This window comes from Elgaria multicarinata, chromosome 2, assembly GCF_023053635.1.
Source record: "Elgaria multicarinata webbii isolate HBS135686 ecotype San Diego chromosome 2, rElgMul1.1.pri, whole genome shotgun sequence".
Classification (NCBI taxonomy): Eukaryota; Metazoa; Chordata; class Lepidosauria; order Squamata; family Anguidae; genus Elgaria; species Elgaria multicarinata.
The window spans coordinates 57,633,400-57,647,802 of record NC_086172.1 but is presented as its reverse complement, the minus strand read 5'-3'; the positions used below and the strand labels follow the sequence as shown (position 1 = coordinate 57,647,802).

The window sequence follows — 14,403 nt, the reverse complement described above, 5'->3', positions numbered from 1 at the left end:
CTCATTTGCTACAAAGATAGGTCACGCTTGTCTTAGCATATTTCAGTTTTACATTACCCAGACACAGTATGTGTAATGATTAGAGTGTTGGTCTAGGATTTGGGAGAGACCTAGCTTCAAATTTCTACTCATCCAAGAAGTTCACCCGGTGACCCTGAGACTCTTTATCTCTCAGCCTAACCTATATCAAAAAGGTTGATGTGAGGATAAAATGAGGAACTTTGGGAAAAAAATCTGATAAACATTACATTCCCCCCCTCCAATAAAAGAGAGATTGTTTTTGTTTCTTCATTTGCTTCCTTTGACTGTGATGAAACTGCCAAAGCCTAAATGTGTTCATAACTAGTTGTGACTGCTCTACCCAATTTTAGATCACTTGTTATGGCTCACATACTATGTGCTATGTACAAGAGGAGGACATAGTACATTCCTGATTCTCTAAAACTGTGACTTAACTGGGATTTCCCTCCCCTATTTTTTCCCACTTTCACCAACATACCTTTATAGATCTTATACATTTCCACCGAGAAATACAAAACTTTGATAGAATAACAAAAATATTAGTCAGTTACAGAGGCAAGGGATCAAAGTACAGACCCGCCCTTCTGGCCAATCCTGAGCCCTCTACAGTATTCCATTTCCATGTACAGACGAATATGTAGTGCAGCAGGAATCATTTTACACACAGAAGCTCCTATGCTAGCAATACTGTGAACACGTGGAGCCTGGGCCAGCAAATGTGATCTGCCTCTGCCCCACACATACATTTTGAGGTGGAAACAAAATTAACACCTTAACAACTGCACAAGGCTTCAGTAACACTATCATGGACTATATATAATGTGTGTCCTGTCCACCCCCACAAATCTCAAAACCGTTACACAGATTACTAACATGCTAAGGAAAATGCCCCATTTGAAGTAGGATTTAAGACTGAATAGCAGATGTGATGACTTTACAGTGATATGGAAGCATATCCATAAAAACATTTTACATACATACACATGCATACCAACACACACAAGAAATGAATTATCTAGCCTCTTTTTCAAGAGTATAATAAAGGGAGTTCTGTATGTAACATCCATAAACGTTATGGTTCACAAAATGAGATGCAGAGTTTTATGCAATAAAGAAAGTGTTCAGAAGTTCATTTTTTTCAAAGATTTGCTCATATTACTAGCAAACAGCAATTCTTTTCTAATAGCTCCATCCAATGAGTGTTTTATTGCACACTCGTTACTGGGCACTCACGGATTCCTCGGAGGTAACTCACATGACGTCATCTGCCTCTCATGCGCCTTCCACCCGTTCTGGTCTTCCTTGTGCGGCAAGAAAAACCAGAAAAAGTCTGGTTGCTGCACTCTCCTGCTGTGTGTGAGAGAAGCAGCATGTTCACAACCAGGGACTGAATGGCCCTCGTGCACCTTGTTTACTTCCTGTTTGAAAACAGGAAGTAACTGAGTGTCCATGGAGAATTGACGGTAGCCAGTGTTAGCCAGAATTTCTTCCAAGGTGTGATGGAGCTTTAAGAAGGATTACATGAAGAAAAGGCAAAGGGATAGCTGGGTTCTAACAGCATGCCTTGGCTGGGGATGATGGCCATTGTAGTCCAACACATCTTGTGGGGGGTAAGATTAGGGAACTCTGGTTTAGATGTTTTTGGTTCAGATGACAGCTGCATTGAGATTTTGCACAAAGCCAAATGAATTTATCTGTGGTGCAGATAAATATATATTCCTCATATATTGTAGCAAAATTACCTTAAAATGCTCATGAACTGTATGAAAATTTTACACCAACTTCTTAACGTACCCTTGACTGCACTCAAAAATAAGCTTTTTTTTTTTGCTGCCAAATGAAGAGGGAAAGCTTTTAAAGTGCCTCTAGCTCATTTGAAAACCAAAAGTTAAAACTTCCCCTGAGAAGAGGCAGTTTAGGAATAAAGGCTTTGGCTAATTAGGTTTAATGGGACGTTGTCTTGGGAGATGTGATTTATTAGGCCAATCTAGGCACACAATAGGCCTGCAGGGTTCAGTTCTTGGATTCTCCAAGTAAATGGCAAATATCCAAGGACATTTTTTTTTTTAATATTGGAAGGAATATTAAGGGAGACAGGGGCAAACTACACGTTACATACACATTCATGGACGGCTTTTAAGATAAAACAGCCTCAAAAGGCTGAAAGTTTGAGAGAAGACATGATGGGCAATAGAGATTCATAACCATTTCTTTACTAGGCATTTTCCATTCAACCCCCACCCCCACCGCAAGCTGGTTTTCTTTCCATGAGGTTCCATATGCTTGTCTATCGATCAAGGATTCATTACATGCCTTTGCATGTAACACGTTGTTTGCCCCTAAGACATGTAGGTTTCTGTTCAGTTAACCTATAGCATCTTTCCACTCATGCTTTCTTCAGATGCTCCCCTTTAGTTTAGCTAACCACATTTCTAGATGCTGGTTGAAGCCAATACATCTTTTCCCTTCTCCATTCAGCCCCCTCGACCCTTCTTTCCATCTAATCTGGGGAAACATAACAATGCACCCACCAGTGCTTTCAACCAATATGCAGTTTTTTGTTGTGATCACCAGCCAGTTCATTCATAAAAGTAGGTTTGCAACATGGCTGAAAAATGCCCTCTGCTTTCCCTCCCAGTAACTTTATCACAGCATGTTTAGTTATGCAGTGAGTCATCAAAAAGGTCATTTTAACACTGGAGACAATTGTCCATTAATAGAAGCCAAAGACGTTTTTATGGGCTGGCTCTCTCCCATTATGTACGGAATATGCAAACTTGCCTTCAGCACTTCAGTCCGCTTCATAGTGAATGCATGTTAGAAGTTTGTGATTACACATGCCCATTTTGAGAGCAGGCCACGAAGAAGATATAGAATGTGTGAGAGTATTTGGCAGACAGAGTGTCAAGGAAACAACAAAGAATCAAAATAATTGGGGACAGTCTAAAATTCTGCAGAACTTCTGGAGCTGGTAGGTAGGTGGTATATATATTTTTAGAAAGCAGTTATGTTATTTTTCAAGATATTCCACAAAATATTGTGACATGGGCTACTTTAAATATTCAGCATGTAACAGGTGCAATAGCCAAATAGGTGTCTTGGCTTCTGTTAGTTTGCAATTAATGGCTCAGTGTGACGTTGATACTCACAGATTTATAGCCTTGCACACAGAATGTTTCCCCTCATTAAAAAAGTAGACTGGTTTTCTTGGATTCGACAGACTTGCAGGCTGTCTTTTCACTTTGACAGGAGATTTGTGCTAATTTGCATTAAAACAAATGCACATTAGCATTAACTAATGCAGATTTATGCAAGTGTGCATTAGCATTAATACACATTCATGCTATTATGAATTAGCATAAATAGAATGAAAATTTGGTTAAAAAACCCGATTCCATCAAGGAGCAGACAATGGAATTTCTTTCTTTAAAAAAATGCATGCACGAATTTGTATATATCCGTAGCAATGAATACATACAAAATGCAGATATGTGAAAATACAACTTTCTAGCAATAACACAAGTGGACCAGATATCCAAATAACTATCCATTTAAAGTTGGTATACATATTGTAAGGTTCTCAATAAATTGCATTATAGGAGATGAGTATTTATCTTTCCAATGTTGTAATAGCAGTATTTTAGTTGTCAAAATGGCATGGAGTCCATTTATGCTAACCATTCATTAATTTCCACCAAGCAGGTATATAATTTAAAAGAGCATGTACATCAGCAAATATGAAAGATAGTTCCAGTACAAAATTTATCGTTATAACAACCTCCTCCTAAAAAAGAAGCAAATCCTGGACTTGGTCAAAAATATGTTTAAAAGACATTGCACCTCCTGCAATTAGCTGAATTAGACAATCCCTTATTTAGAGACTGTCGTGTCCCAACAGACACAAAAGATTTTGCTGAATACGACGCAGCCTGAGATCTATAGAAATGACAGGTATAGTTGCCAAAACATTGATCCACTGACAAGGCAGAATAGGATAATTCAATTCCATTTCTGCTTAAAACCATATATATCATATTTATTTACCAGTAACAATTTTTTAAGACATTTTTCTGTATATCTCTAGTTAGAGTAACTTTGCACACAACCACACTTGAGGGGAAGTCTTTAAAATAATATTAGAAACAAAATGAATTTGTGAAGTGTCTGTGGAAACAATATCAATCAAAGTATTTCCTCCCTGAGTTATTGTTAGCAATGGAAAATATTTTAAATTCCATAAGGTCTTGCATCACCATTTTACATTGCTTTCTGATATATATATATGTCATTCAACTCAAAATACAATTTGAAATGATACTTGTTAAAAAGTAACCCAGTCAAGATAGTCTTTGTAATTGCAGTCTTTAAAATATATTGGTCTCTATATTCAGAAATGTAAGGCTGTATAATATCATTCACTCTGATGCATACATCATTAGGACTCTGACTACATGCATACTCTTTGGGGATTCATTCAAGGAACTAAAGAAAGACAAAATTATTTACTAACTGCATCATAAAAGTCAAAATCCGCTTTAAAGAACAAGTTGCATCTCAGAAAAAACTTTTAAGAGCTTATCTTGCATTATCTCTAATATAATTGAAGCATTTTAGAAAGTTCTATCACATTTTCATATGCTTTTTTAAAATCAGGAACACATTGTGTTATTTATTTTTTACCATTTTGGAACTCAGTATTGTCTAATGCTTTTCGAATAATTACTGTGAACTTTATTAATAATCTGTATGAATAAATTGGCTCCCAGATTGATTTTTAATTTGTAAAAGAAAGCAGGGAGTTGGTATTCGTGGTAGTTGTTTCAAAAGCATTTCTGGCTGTATCCCACCCCCACCCCCAGATGGAGTATTTGGCTAATCGAAGTGATATATGTGTACTCTACAATAATAGTTGATCATAAGCTGATTTAACAGTTTTAATTCAACTTCATTAGCCTTAGAGGGGTTGTTTGGATAAGATTTTTTCTGAGGATTTAATTTAGACTCCAGCTCTTTTTGCAGCTTCCTCACTTTTTCTCTGCCTGCTCTCTGTGAATGAAATTACCTTTCCTCATCTCAAAAGCCTTAGAGGCTTCCAAAGGAGTTCTGTATGAATCCAACAAACCCTGATTGGATTCCCAGCATAATGACCATTTCTCTTTCACATACTCTGAGCACAGAAAACTTGTATCTTGTTATAAAAGTGAACTCAATCTCCTTTTGTTTTGACCTGGAGCGGTAATATGGAGGGACATGTTCTGAGATTGGTGTATTCCCAGTTGAACTGAATCTAAAAGACTAACAAGGAAAAAAATCAATCTTTAAAGAGGACATGTGCACCTTCTGTCTTCAGACCCCTATCAGCTGTAAATCACCTTGCACTTGGTTGGCTAAACAGGCTGTGCTCTTTTCTTTTTTCTTTTCTTTTCTTTTCATGCAGAGTGAATATATCTTGCCCCATTTACTGCAATTCTTAAATTAAACCTTCCACTAAAGACACAAATAACAGATACAAAGACATTCAGTTACTTAGGTAAAATGATTACTCCAAATTGTGACATTTTATATGTCACAATCAAAGCAGCATAGTTATGCCTGTTACTGGATCACTGCCATGCTATTAGAGGGTTTTCCCCTCTCAAGTTTTGCTACTGGACTTAAGACAGCTTGGCTGTTTTTAGATATTATAAAACGAGAGAGAGAGAGAGAGAGAGAGAGAGAGAGAGAGAGAGAGATGACTTATTTTACCAACCACTAAAATCCCAAAATGTTCAGCAGCAAAGAACGTCTTGCTTATCTGCCTTTATTACGGTAGTAATATTCCCTTGGTCATTTTGACAAACATGGTTTGAAAATCACAGCTTTTCATAGGACTGTACGATATCTACTGCTCTTTACTAAGAGAGCAATCTGCTAATAATGTACAGCAATGATGTCCATGAATCAAACACAGTTCATAATTAGATAACATTTGTACCGAGATGAAAAGGGCAAGAAAAGTACATCACAGTGGGTGAAGGACTTGAACTATAGCGGTATGAAATTAATAATTACCTGAAATATAAATGCTTTCAGACTCTACAGATCTTCCTTATAAGCACATGGCCAAGTAGTATAGCAGTGAGATAGCTACCTAGATTTAATTTTGTTGTTATTTTTATTAGGCTTTTCAGGTTTAAAACATATATTTTACCATTCTTCTCTCATTTTAGCCTTTGAATAGCAATGTGATACCTGTTAAAACTGGGGAAGAGTGACAAAGTGTGTGTATTTTAATGTGTTCTGAAAAATACAGATATGGTGTTGTTGCAGCATAGTGGATATCATTGATATAGCTGGTTGGGGAAGATGTGGCCTGTTATACCTGTGCTCAAGAGCTTTGCAGAAATGATAACTTCATAAAATGGTACATGCACTTACAGTGTTTTATAAATGGTGGTCTTAACTTATGAGTGCTTGTCAATGGACCAGCAACCTCACCCATCATTCCCAGAGGATTCTACCCCCTGTTCTCAGAAGAGGTTCTAGAGTCAACAGTAGAAGACTTGGCCATGCAAAGACATTGTGAGCCTTCTATCTGCTCAGAACCCATTTTTTCCAGAAGAAACCCAAGGGCCGCCCCTCTCTATCTAAAGGATGTTGCATTACTGTCCTCAGACTCTGAGGACTTGCATCACAAAGACACTGGCATGCCACAACCACTTTCACATTGTTAAAGTGTGAGGTTGCTGAAACAGACTGGGCCCTTTAAGAGTCAAATAGTTCATTTGGAGGCAAAGCTATCCAGCTTAAAGGCTGGTAACTTTCTATTTAAGCCCTAGTCTTGCTTTGATATTTGTTGGAACAACATTCAGGCAAACTTGCCTGTCTTCCAATTCCACCACTACCTGGAGCTTCCTGTGGTGCTGATCTCTTTCCAACTGATTTCTTTCCTGAGAAACTTGGCACAAGCTGATGCCAAGCAGAACGCTGCAGGCAAAACTACATCACAGAGCATCATCAGAACCCATGATCTGAAAAAGCCCAGTGTGTTCCTCTCAAAGTTGAACATGAAAAAGAGAAGTATTGGGGAACCAGGAAAAAGATTTAAAAGTTCAGGGTAAGAATGTGGATAAACTACAGCCCAGAGGAGAGAGAAAAAAACAATTTTTAATAGTTTAACAACAGCTATTATTTCATTTCTTGTTGATGAGGAATGAACAATTTGTTTTGTCAGAACTGATGACTGATTTTGGTGAAGAAGCTTAGTTCAGAATTGGAAAACTCAAGCTACAATCAGTACTTGGTGTCGATAGGATTCTTTTTTTCCTTCCTAGAACGCAAATGAACCCCATGATCCTCCAGGTTATAAATTATAAATGAGGAGTATGCTCATCTGTTATTCAGAAGCATGGGTCAAAGGAATATTTTTGGTTTTTTCCCTTATGTTCTTTAAACTGGATCTCCTTTGATGTCTACACCGCATATACATAGCAATCATTATATCCCACGCCATTGCATCATTAATGCAACTACAAACGAAACAAGTCAAGTTGTGAATGCCCAATGCTTCATTCTAACCATAAAGATGTGAAGGGAAAACTGAGCTAAATAAAAATACTTACTGATGGGATTGCTCCCTAGAGTAGCCGTGCTTGAAAGCAATAGGGGCAAATGATGATCCTTTTGGGCATGATACTTGCTCTTTAAAAAATCTTCTGTCTTGCTACCTCTTGATTGGCAAAATGGGAGCATGCTGTGAAGGTAGAAACCCGGCCTCTGAAATATGCTTTAGAATTCCTAATTATATTTCATTTCAGCCTTGAAATTGGGCAAGCAACTATATAAATACTGAAGCTATTACCTGCTCTGTCAGCATACTGTTACTACTTTATCATTTTGTTTGTTTGTTTAAGGGATTTATAAAAAGTTCAAATTACAATGAAACTAAACTAAAATACTAATGCACCACAAATTAGGAACTATAGAACTCATGGGATGCTCACTCCGCAAGTTCTCCAAGCACTGCTTGGCGGTCCTGTTCGGCTGACCCGGCTGAACACTTGGCATAGCGCAGTTTCCAGGGCCTCCGGAAAGTGTGCAATTCCCCAGGGGAAATGCACACTTTCTGGAGCCCCTGGAAAGTGTGCTTTGTCTTTCCCCTGCGCCAGTTGTGGCATTAAAGGCTCTCTTAAAACCTTGCGCAAATGATCTTTCACTCTGCTGCCACCATTAAAGTGGAGGGGGGAAGTACACGATTTCCCCAACCTTGGTGAAAATGGCTTTTCTCCCCCACCCCCAACTGATGGGGGCCTTTCCCCAGCTTGGGGAAATTGTGTATTTCCCCCCTCTGTGTCAATAGTAGCCACCATTATCACAGCAGGGGGGAAAGACAAAGGGTGCACGCAGGTCTGAGTGAACTGAGTTCTGCCTGGAACTGAGCCCCCTTTGTCCTTTGGCAGCATTGGGGCAAAAATCCACTGGGCTCATCCATTGGCGCCTGTGAGGGCTGGACATGGGGGCGTCCGTTGCCCTCACAGGCCCAGGTGGATTTTCACCCCATCGCTAACCGCAATAAAAAAGAGCCACAAAAAATCAGTCAGCAGAAATACAAACAAAAACAAAGGAGTGTAAAAGTAAACATAGAAAGGATTTAAAGCCATGGGCGAGTGGGTGGAGTGAGAGAGATTGTTGCTTGGTACCAAAATGATATCAAGGTGAGTACCAGGTGAACCTCTCTGTGGAGACCATTCTAGTTGGGGTGCCCTCTTTACTTTAAAGTCACCTCTCACACTACAGATGGTGAGAGCATGTGACGAATAACCTCCTTTGAATAGACTAGTAGTGTATGGGAAGGCAAATGTGCAGACACATGGTCCTTCAGGTATTGTGGTCCCGAGTCACAAAGGCTCCAAAGGCCAAAACCAGAACTTAAATTGAGCCTACAAACAAACTGGGACCCAGTGTAATTGGAGAAGCACAGGCCAAATATGATCAGAACTCTCAGTCCCAGTTTGTATCCTCACAGCTGTATGTTGCACTGATTGCACTTTCTGAACCATCTTCAAAGGCAGTCCCATGTTAAATACATTATAGTGGTGTAATCTGGAGGTGCACAGGGCACTGAGGCTAGGCTTTTATGTCCAGGTAAGGTTACAGCTGTTCACACCAGCCGAAGTTGGTTGAAGGTGCCATAGAAGCAACGTTTTCTATGATTGGGGGGACGTTTTCAATAGGCCCTTCACGCATGCTGTACCCCTGGGAACTAATAATCTGAATAGGATTATTGGGTAAAGATGCATCATGGCACAAAGTCTAGAAGACCATGGGAAATGTAGTTGTCCTGACAACTGCTGCCGTATGGATTCTACCATAGAATTTCTCTGGCTGACTTTAGTCATCCCTAATAATAAGCTTTGGCCAAAGTGAAGAAGCCATATGCATTAAGCATGTTCTTGCTATTGAGAAACCAAGTGTATCTTGATAGTTAATGCATCCCAAGTAGTGATTCTGCATGCAGAATATTTGCTATTCAATCAGTTTTAGTATAGTATCTTACCATGCAATTTTGCTGCCTCTTATTTTTATAACATATATTTATAAACCATTATAGTTATGTCTTAACACCTCAGCTATTTTGAATAACAGGCTGATATTTGGCAGGAAGGTAGCAGACTTAATTTTATGTTTCTCCCTCACCCCTTTCAAGATCAATACTTCTTGAGAGTTCCAATTTTTCAGCCCCTTCTCCAGTCATAAATATTTATGTAGGCCATTAAGATGAAGGTAGAATAGACCCAAATGTACAACTAAGAACAACTGAGAATTAAATGCAACTATAACATCCCGAGTTGTATCTAAGGAGTTATAAAACAACATATTCTGTGTTTTAGGTGGAGAAGGGGGTGGGCAGAATGTTGAAGGATAATAAGGTCACCATCAAAAGCTAACTTCTCAAGCATTTGGAGATTTCAGTTCTCTTTATAATTTTGTTCTCTAATTTTTGTCCCATCATTACCAAGAATGTTTCTACTCTAGACTAGTTTTGGAATATTGTCACAAAGGTTACAAAACTGATTCATATGTTGTCCTCTTAGTGAGAAAATGTGTGGAATCAATCGGGTGTTTTATTCCTGATTTGTTTGTTGTTTTGGTTTTAATTTTGATCTTGGAAGAAGAAATAAAATGTAGGGAGCAGTCTCAGTACTCAGTTGTCCCCCTGGGACTGATCTGCATCCAATATCACCTTTCTTATGTAGCTGCTTCCTTCTGGTATTCAAGAAAAGTGCTAATGAATGATAATAAGATGAGCCCTACTGGATCAGGCCAAGGGTACATCTAATCCAGCACTCTGTTCACACAGTGGCCAACCAGCTGTCGACCAGGGACCCACAACAGCACACCCTCCCACCCATATTCCCCAGCATCTGGCGTATATAATGCATGGAACAATTTTATTCATAAAGTAATGAGTTATGTTGGCCTTCAGAAATACTTGGAGGTTTTCAGCTTTTTCAGTAAACTGATTCTGTGTTGGTTCTTCCTGTTTCACCTACCATTTGTGTAGAAAAAATGCTATTGAACATTGAATATGTGCTGCCTGACTAAGAATTAGAGTACAAGTTTGTGGTTTTGTTTGTGGTTTTGATGAATACTCAAGGCCTTCATGACTGACCCATATTGCCGCCTCCTCCTCCCTTTATGCTCTCTCTTCCTGGCTCCTATCCTTCCAACCTGTATTTCTTATTCTCCTTTCAGTGTTTTTGGGGTTGTTGTAGCAGAGCTGACAAATGACCTTTTTCTTTCATGGCCATTTTGCTGATTAACATAGGGAAGAAGTATAGAGCCCACATGAGGGCTTTTAATCAGTACTTGGTAGATTATACAGTGGTTATATAGAGATCACAAAACAGTCTCTTTTTTCTCTCTCATCTTCCTTCATCTTTTATTTTATTTTTTTCTTGTGAATTTAAGAAAACAGAACAGAAAAAAAATTGTGGGAAAGAAAAAGTACAAGCATTACATGCATAGGATACACCATTCATTAAAAAACAGGGGGAGAGAGTTATGCATTGGTTTCTGGAAAAGCAGACCAAATATCCACATTTATCCACTTGCAAGTGGCATCTATATACCACCCATTCAGATATTGATAGAATTCTTAAATCCTCAGTCCATTGCATTATGGGAGGTGAACATTAATCCTTCCAACGTGATAATAACTTTCTTTTAGCTGTTATAAGGGCTCGGACAAATACTAACACAGGTAAAATCATGGAAGGCTGTGACCTGGTTGCAATGTCCCCTAATGGCCGGCACTCAAGATTAATGTCTTACCTGCCCAATGATCAAACTAATATTATCCACTAAACATTCTGAGATGGTTTATTTAAGTCATTTTCTTACTCTAACATTTTTTTTATCTTAGAACTTCTTTTTGTGAAACATGATAATCTGTTAATGTTTTTTTTGTTTCTTTTTTGTTTTGCTAAACAAAGCCTATTAAAATGATGTAAGACTTGCAACGTTGACTAGATTGGGATGTTGTAATAACAGTAATATGTACTAACACTGTGTTTTATGGTAAAATATAGTGTACCTTGAAACTGTAAAGCCGTTGCTGACGTTTTGTATGTGATTCAAAGCATCCGGATTCAGATCTCTCGGGCATTAATTTTATTGTGTTTTATATATTTTGACAATGTAATGTTATGTCATAAACAAATGCTATTATTTTGTTAGTGGTTTCAATAGAAATTTGAATGGCAGCAATAATACTAAGCACTAGTGTGATGTTTCACAACTCTGCTGTTTGTAATGATACTCTGCTATAGATTAGAGAGGATTGTAAAGAATTTATTTCCCCAGAAGTATAATATTCACAAGTTTTAAAAAATCAAACACTTTATTTGGTACAAGATATTCTAATAGTCATTTGTATATAGGGTGATTGACTAAAAGCCAAATCCCAGGAGTTCACCACTTAGGAAACTTATTAGATTTAGAGCGATGTATAAATCCTGTAAGTAAATAAATAAATAAATAAATAAAACGAGTTACATGAAATATATATTCAGGATAGAATATAGTGACTACTGTTGCAGCACAACATTATGACTGGTTCTTGTGTTGCACTGGTATCATTAATTGACCTATGCCATCCCAAAGACTCCTCCAATGGCCCCATGGAAATGATGCAAATTATGTCCATTCCCTACCATGGATTATGGGACAGGTAGTTGCATTCCTATTCCCAGTGGGAAAACAAATTCTGGAGCCTCTAGAGCACCTACTACCTTCACCACTTCTTTCTCTGACCCAAAAGGTAAGGTAGGAGTTGGCGGGGGGTGAGTGCTTTTCGGGTACCTGCAAGCCTTTTGTGAGCATTTAAACTGAACCCTCAGTTTGTCCTTTTGGGACAAACAGGAGCACAAATGCATTCCTTTCAACAACAAAAAACTCCATTATGATTACAGGAATAAAATGGAGTTTGCTTCTGCTGCCCTGATGCTAAACACATTTATTTGAGAATAAGCATTATTATTAGTAGTAGTAGTATTAGTAGAAAAGGATATGTTTTAAAGTAAAAATATTAGAATGAGCATCTATAACAAGGGACATGCACAGTCAGGTGTCTCCTAACTCTAATTCATTTTTTTTTTAATGAAGAAAGGTTCCTGCGGCCAACAATGTCGGGTCTGATGGGTCCCTTCATGTCCATTCTGGTCCAAGTGCTAATGCGGGGACTGTTTGCCCCTGCCCCCATCACTTGCTGCTGTCTGGATGAATATTTGGGGGGGGGTTGGATTTTGACCCCAACATCCAGCTCTAGTTTCACCATTGCAGTCAGGGATTGTTCCCACATATCTCAGGCAATCAAATGTGATCAGGCTTGGGTAAATAGGCTGTTCTCAGGAAACTCTCTGGACCAAGAGGGGGCATGCTTTTCCCACAACAGGTGTGGCATTTTCAAATCCACCTCTTTTGTAGTTACATTGCATACAGGAACCCCATTTTCATGGTTGCTTTTGACAGTTTGAGACAGCCAGGAGAGGTCTTGGTGAAAGTTGCTCATTCCCACAGAATGTTGTCAGTTGCAGCTGGCGATTAGGGAAGAGTCTTCAAGATTCCAGCTTTCAAATACTTTTCAGAGCCAGGAGAGGTCCCTTGGTGGGAACTTTTCCTGGCCACACAAAGTGTTAATTTGGTTCTAAAAGGTTAAATCATTTTGCTCTGAAGATGGCTAATTTTGTTCTGAAGATGGCTAATTAGATGGCCAATTTGATCTGGACTGGTTGAATGACCTGAATGAGGGTTTCTGGGAGATCTACAAGAAGATCCCCTAAAAGACTCTAGACTCATATTTAAGAAGCACCCAGACTTATATTTTAGACCCCTGACCCATGGGTAAGAAGACTTTGAAGTTTTGATTCTATACTAATAGGTGCTAGGGCATTATGGACAGCATCCAATGGTGACATTCCACAAATTCAATTGTGAAGTGCTGCTGAATCTTTTCATTGTGCAAGTGGTTGCCCATTACTCTTGTGCAACTGGTTGTGAAGCAGTTGCACAATGGGTGCAAAGCAGTTGCGCAACAGATATCACAATGGGTTGCACAAGCATAATACAAAACTGCTTGCGCAACCATGCTTGTGCAAATCTAACTTTAGTTGAATTCTTCTCTTGCGCATAGTTCAAAACCTAGTTTTTGCTTGCTCAATGTCATTTGCACTAACAGAATGACGCAGTTGACTACTGCCTTATAACAACTCTAAGACTTTGCAGGACTTACTTTGAAGAAGAGGGGGGAAATGCAGTTGTCTTTACAAGTGGCTTCACAGACCAAGATGTGCTGGCAGACAGCTGATATGAGTGTATGAGTAAACAGAAGAACTGAGGAGGAAAAATAGCATTTGACAAAGTTACTGTTGTACATATGCTAATAAAAATGCTGAAGCTCAATGCCTATTGGTTAAGAAATCATAACAAAGCACGAATAGAAATATTGGGAATGATATGACCAAAGATGAACGTGAGCTCTAGAAAGACGTACAAGTGAGATATGATCAAGACAATGTGCCTAGGTCTCTGATTAACTCTTTTATACAGGTGCCTAAAATATTCCCAAACCACATGAGCATAAAATGCTATGTTACTGGCGGGAATAAATAGACACTTTGGTTCTAATTGGTGAATGAATGGTATAATCACTCATGCACCCCATTTTGGATTGGAAGACGGTTGTCTCATCACTTATTTCCCACCCCCATCTTTGACAAGAACAAGTGTATAGTGAGGCCTGCAACTCACTTAGCTCTTTTGCAGCTTTGCCTCTAATCTTCTCTGGACCACTGGACCCAAGGATTTCGATAACTATGGACCTCTCTAGACTCTTAAAATTTA

General features: G+C 38.7%; 1 protein-coding gene across 2 annotated transcripts in view; it reads left to right on the top strand.

The window, feature by feature from the left end:
* Positions 1-14,403, top strand: part of KYNU (kynureninase) — a 122,928-nt gene that overhangs the window by 95,664 nt on the left and 12,861 nt on the right. The window lies entirely within an intron of this gene.